The 6,528-nt window shown below is 35.3% G+C and overlaps 1 protein-coding gene across 1 annotated transcript in view; it reads right to left on the minus strand.

Moving 5' to 3' along the window:
- The window catches only part of NT5DC1 (5'-nucleotidase domain containing 1), a 75,185-nt gene that overhangs the window by 32,933 nt on the left and 35,724 nt on the right, over positions 1-6,528 (minus strand). The window lies entirely within an intron of this gene.

A 6,528-nucleotide genomic window follows, 5' to 3' on the forward strand; every position in this document is an offset into this window, starting at 1 on the left:
GGTCTGCCACTTGAGTGAATAAGCAAAGCAGTGACAGCCTGCGAGATCGAGTAACAGGAACAGAGAAACGGTTTATATCTTGGATTCTTTGAAGTCTGAAGGGAGTAGAATGACAGAAGAATGATAGCATAAATTCTTCTCTCCTGGTTGTGATAAGCACCTCTTGGAAGTCGGGCGGAGAGCGGCCAGAAAAGCAATTGGGAAAATGGAAAGATTATAATGGAGAGCGAAGGAAAACACAGTTTTTCCCTGTGAAGGGGAAGCTTTGGGGGAAAAGGGAGATTGCTAAAACCTGGAGATCGGAGGTCCGGAACTGGTGAGGGGCTTTATTTGATTCTTGGACCTTTCTTTTTGACTCTATTTGAGAAGAGGGAGGCGATGGAGGTGAAAGAATATTGACATTGATTGAGTCTTATGAATCCTCAGATCTGAGCATAACATGACTATTACATCTACTTAATATTGGGGAGAAGATAAATTGAGCATTATATTGGACTTTGGAAGATTTGTATGTGGATTTAAAAGTTGGAAAGCAAAGGAAGAAGCAGCAGCAAGAGGAAGAAGGCAGAGGCGAACAGTAGGCTGGGAAAGACGGTTTTGGGACTGCAGATTAGTCAGCACATTTCACCATTTGCTGATTGGAAGGCTGAAAAGAAACCTCTAGCTGGAAGATGGAACTTTAGCTCACCCAATTTGCTTTCTTTATTACGTGGTACTACTTAAGTTTACTAAGTGGGTACTATTTTCTCTTTAAGATGACTTCCTTGTTGTTTGTTTGTTGATTTTCTGAAGCTGTGGTAATCTCTCTTCTACCCCTTCTCTTATTATCTTGCCCCCTGCCTCCCTATTGTATCTCCTAAATACTTTACATAATTTTACTTACTGGGGGAAAGAGGAGGATACACTATTATCAAAGAGTTAAGAGTTTACTGTTGTATTAATAGTAAAAAGGGATAAACTTTGTTGATATAATCTATTTATAAATTATTTAGACTACTTATGACATTTAAGATTAAGCCCTTAAAGTGCTAATTGATGTACTATTGCTGACCAATTTTCTTATTACATAGACTAGAATATTGTTGCAGATATCTATTTATGATATAGGGGAAAAGACTGTGGAGTGAGATATAAAATTGAAATACGTGAATAGTCTTTCAAGTACAGGACCCAAATACTGAATGGTGATTTGGGATAATATATTTAAAATTGTGCATCAACAAAAACAAATACTTAGAGAGATGACATCCACAACAACTATGGCCTTAAAAACAGGAAAGAAGGCTATCCCGACCCTATCGACTACGTTGACAGCCACCCCACCAACATCTCAAAAAACTATCGAGGAGTCTTTAATAGGGGAAAAGCAGCCCAATGTCCCCAATATTAATATACAAACTTCCATATTAGTCTTGCAGGAAGCTATATCTAAAATGCAAGAAATGATGATTAAAAATCACAAAGAAACTAGAGCAGATATAAGCGAATTGAAAGATGAGATGGGGAAACTGAAGGCTGAAATGAAAGCGGATATATCGAAGGTGGAGGGTAAGATAGGGTCTCTACAGCAGGCCATGGAGAGAAACGAAGTGAAAATAAAAGATATAGAGAGTAGAACAACACGCATGGAGACTAACTTTGAAAGGATGGATGAGGAATTTAAAAATGTACTTAGAGAAACGGAAGACTCTCTGGTCCACCTCGAGATGGACAAAGCAATGGCGTATTTAAGATTCCAGAATGTGGCGGAAGCCAAAAATGAAGAATTGGAACATTTGATGGCAGAAATATTGGCTGAATGGCTAGGAAAGGAAAAAGATGATCTAATTAAAGAGTTTGATGAGGTATATAGGGTTAGCACAAGCTACGCCAGGCGTAACAACTGTCCAAGAGAAATTCATATCCGCTTCTCTAGGAGATGTCTGAGGGATTTAATTTTGAAAATGTCTAGGGAGGAAACAATATCATATAAAGGCAGAGAAATGAGGATTTTAAAACAAATTCCAAAGAGAGTGAGGATGATAAGACAAGATTATAAATTTTTAGCTAATGATTTAAATAAAGAAGGAATCCATTTTAAATGGTTAATCCCGGAAGGGATGTTAATTACATGGAAAGAGAGGAAAATCAAAATAGAATCGTTAGAACAGGCCCAAGTTTTTCATCAACAGCTCACAGATAAGAATAGTCAACCCACCAAAGAAGAACCTAAAACAAGACCACAGGAGGTCCGATATTATCACAGAACCCAAAAGGAACGACTTTCTCCAATTTCAGGAAGTGATAATCCACAACATGGGAGAGAAGAGCAAATCCCACAACAACAACAACAAGAGAACCGAATCATTACTAGGCAAAAATCTAAGCAGAAGTAGATAAATGGTGGAGGGGAAGAAGTTGCTCTCCATCAATATAAACGGATTAAATTCATTATCAAAAAGAAAAAGGATATTCTCAAAACTTATTCAACATAACGCAGATATAATATGTCTTCAAGAGACACATATTTCGAAAAATGACGAAAGACATCTAATTTGTCCAAAATTAGGTAAACTTTTACAGCACCGGCCGACAAACACAAGAAAAAAGGAATTGCAATTTACGTAAAACAAGATGTAAAGGCAGAATTAATCTGGTCGGATCCCGAAGGAAGAACTCTGGTTATACAAGTTTGGATAAACCACATCACATTTTTACTTGTAGCAATCTATGCCCCAAATGATGACCAGGGGAAATTTTTAAACACCTTCACCAAAAAATAGTAGGCTTTGAAAAAAGAGAACATTTGCTTGATTGGCGATTTTAACTCCATTGCAGACTACCAGAAAGACCATAGTAATATGGGGAAAAACAAGAAAGGGAAAAGGGAACTTTCTGCGGCATGTAAGGAAATGTTGAGAGAGTTAAATTTAAAAGATCTATGGGTCAATTTACGGAACAAAAGAACTCTAGTCTTGGAAGGGCACGACCTTCAGAGAGGATGGCACGCATTTCTATGGGATGTGGGGAAAACTAAACAGGCGTACTTTCATAGACATCTTATTAGAGATTCACTATTAACTAATTGGAAAAAAATATGTAAAAACATTATTTAAAAATTCCGATTTGGCTTTCAACAATGGAGGCAATGGTTCATCCCAACAATTTGGATATAACAAAAACGACTAAATATAAAGATTTATTAGACCCTTTAGGGAAATTAAGAACTCGACAGGACTTACAGGAACAGGGATTTAAAATTGATCAGTGGTTATATATACAAATCCATAGTAGATACAAACAAGATATCAAAGAGTTTGGAATCTATAGCAAATTACAACACTTAGATAAAATCTTATTAGGATCAAATAAAAAGAATATCTCTAAATTTTATAAATATTTATTGGAGGTAGAATTAGAGCAAGAGATAGTGAAAGGGAACATGATAATGTGGAGTAGGAATATTGGAAGAAGCATTACATTAACAGAATGGGAAAAGATCTGGAATAGAATCATTAAGATTACGAAATCTGCAGCGTACAAAGAAAATATGTATAAAATGTTATATAGATGGCACTTATCCCCTTCGAGGTTAGCGAAAATGAACCCAAACTCTAGTCCAAAATGTTGGAAATGTAAAAACATAGAGGGAACCTACTTTCATATGTGGTGGACCTGTAAAGAAGCCCAGAAATACTGGCAAAAATTAGAAAATGGCTGGAGGAGATAACCAAAGAACAAATCGAATACAAACCAGAGTTCTTCCTACTAGGGATCTCTGATAAACATTTTCCTAAAAAGACGAAATATATAATAATTCATATTCTAACTGCGGCCAGATTAGCATTTGCCCAGTGCTGGAAATCATCCTGTTTACCTACAGATCAATTGGTCATTCAGAAAATATGTGACTGCGCAGAAATGGACAATTTAACCATAGCTCTTAAAAATAAAGAGTCTTCAGCATTTGATAATAATTGGAATGCGTGGTATAATTGGTTATATCAGAGATAAACTGTTCAAGGAATAATGGGTAATTTAAGCATAAATAGTAATAAGATGTGTATATTTAAAGTAAGGTAGGAGAATTGGATCTTGCAGACTGTCAAAAAGAATATCTGTTTGGTTTTAACGTATTTTCTTTTTTCTTCCGTCTCTTTGTTTTTTTTCTCTTTTATACTTCTTTTTCTCCTTTCTCGGTCGCAAGACCGAGCGTTTTTTCTTTTTCTTTTCCTCTCTCTTTCTCTTCTTTCTTTCTTCTTTTTTTCTCTCTGTTGCATATGTAATGTTGTTATGTTATTTTTTAATTGTAAATTCAATAAAATTTATAAAAAAAAAAATTCATGTTGTTGGATAGGACCCATTGTTCAAGACTGGGGAGTTGGCTATTCCTGCCAGCTTTGTGTGATCTGCAAATTTAATCAGTTCTCCTTCTACTCCTGCATCTAAGTCATTTATGAAGATATTGAAAGGTATTGAACCTAAGATGGAACTCTGTGGCACCCCATTGCTTACTTCCCTCCATATAGATGTAGTACCATTAAGGACTATTTGTTGACTTCAGTATGTCAGACAATTACAAATACATCTGTTGGTGATGCTGTCTACCCCGCATTTTTCTAGCTCACCAAAAAGTAGGATGTGGGCTACTTTGTCGAATGCCTTGCTGAAGCCTAAGTATACTAGTCTGGATTGATGTTAACAGTTCACTGCCATAAGCAAAATTGCAACTGACTTTCCGTACATTGAAGGTTATTTAACTTATCAAGCCAGAAAGGGTAACATGACCTCTGTGGATGAGAAAGGAAAGCATCCATTTAATCTAAGGAGTCATTTGGAAAAAAAAGAAATTGGAAAATAGAAAAGTAATTTGTTTTAGTATTAAGCGCTCAATCATTTAAGCATGATTGTTCATTGTGCCTATATAGTTAAGAAAAACATTGTTTATTGTGTTCCACTGAGAGTCTCTTTGGCAACAAAACGAAACAAAACACATACATTCAAATTCAACTGATATGTAACAAAGTACTGAGATGTAAACCTTTAAAAGCAATGTTGTCAAGTAACAGCTAGGAAACAGAAATCATTGTAAAAGTGAGCAAGGCTATATGTATTCCATTGTTCTCCTGGAAAGACAAAGAAATATTTCTTAGCTTACTATTCCTATTATTATCTGTGTAGAAAGCTATAGTTAGTCATTTAAATAAAAGCAACAGTATAAAAACTAATATAATTTTAAAATCACTTTTCACACTTTAGAAGAAGAGACTACTGTTGCAGTTTCCCCAAACTACTGAAAAGTTAAAGCTCTCCCTCTGAAATTTTCCATAAGATCAAACAGAAGAGAAGAGTTACACTATCCTAGACTACATTAATTCTTATACAAAGGGGTGGCATTTTCAAGCTATCTAGCTTTCCACATGGAAATCTGCAGAAACACTGTAAAGCTTGGCAGCCTTCAGAGAGTGACTGCCCCAGAGTCATCGGATGCCTATGGTAGGACCAGAACTCAGTCTTCTGGCTTCTAATCCATTGCCTTAACAATTAGATTAAATTGGCTCTTTTGAAGACCCACCTACTTATTCATTACCATTATCTCATTCATGCTGAAAGTTGATGATGAAAGTTGGAGTTCAATTTGTAGAATTCATGGTTTTAAATGAATATTGTTTTCTGCTTTAATTAGACTCTAATTATTAGAACCACTCCACATAGACTTCAACAATAAATAAAATAATACATTAAACATTGATGCAGTTTGTTGATAGTATTGCTATTAATTATTGATTATGTTGGTGATCATAATGACTATATGCTATCTAAGTAAAATATTCTACTCACTCTGTTTAGATATGCTGTTATTGCATGTTCTAAATCGGAATTTATTTATGACTCTTGTAGGATATCAAAAAGTACAATCTGAAGTTGTAGACAAATGACGGAAGCCTTTCGGTAACTTTATATATATATATTTTTAAAAAGGTTTGTATAGAATTATAGAAATATAGGGCTAGGGACCTTGGAAGTCCAACTCCCTCCCTCTACTCAAGTCAGCAGACCTTATTGCAATATATATTTGGGATATATAAAATATTACTTTAGAACTTTTAAGGAAGGCTCCTGAGGCTACTTGTCTCAGAATCTATGTAATCTTACAATTTTAACGGAGAAAAACACTGTTTAGTATGTGTCAGGCTTCATTTTTACATTGAATACAGTATTAGCACTCAGATTTGTGTCCCTTCTAAGTTACTTGCAAATCAGTCCAACTATTTTCAGTTATGAATTCTGTGTACCACCAGAGGGAGCAAGCCACATATAAGAAAATGTGTATGAATCAATTGAATACATTTCTATGGTGTGTTGAACATCTTAACACTTGATAAGACTTGCAATTAAGCATGTAAATCTATTCTCTCTCTCTCTCTCTCCTCTTCCCCCCTCTCTCACACACACAATTTCTAGACATTCTTTTTCTGACTCAACACTGCAACATATAGCAATAGCACTTTAACTTACATACCGCTTCACATTGCTTTACAGCCCTCT

The sequence above is a fragment of the Pseudonaja textilis genome, chromosome 1, assembly GCF_049901715.1.
Source record: "Pseudonaja textilis isolate UNSWEBS1 chromosome 1, rPseTex1.2, whole genome shotgun sequence".
Lineage (NCBI taxonomy): Eukaryota > Metazoa > Chordata > Lepidosauria > Squamata > Elapidae > Pseudonaja > Pseudonaja textilis.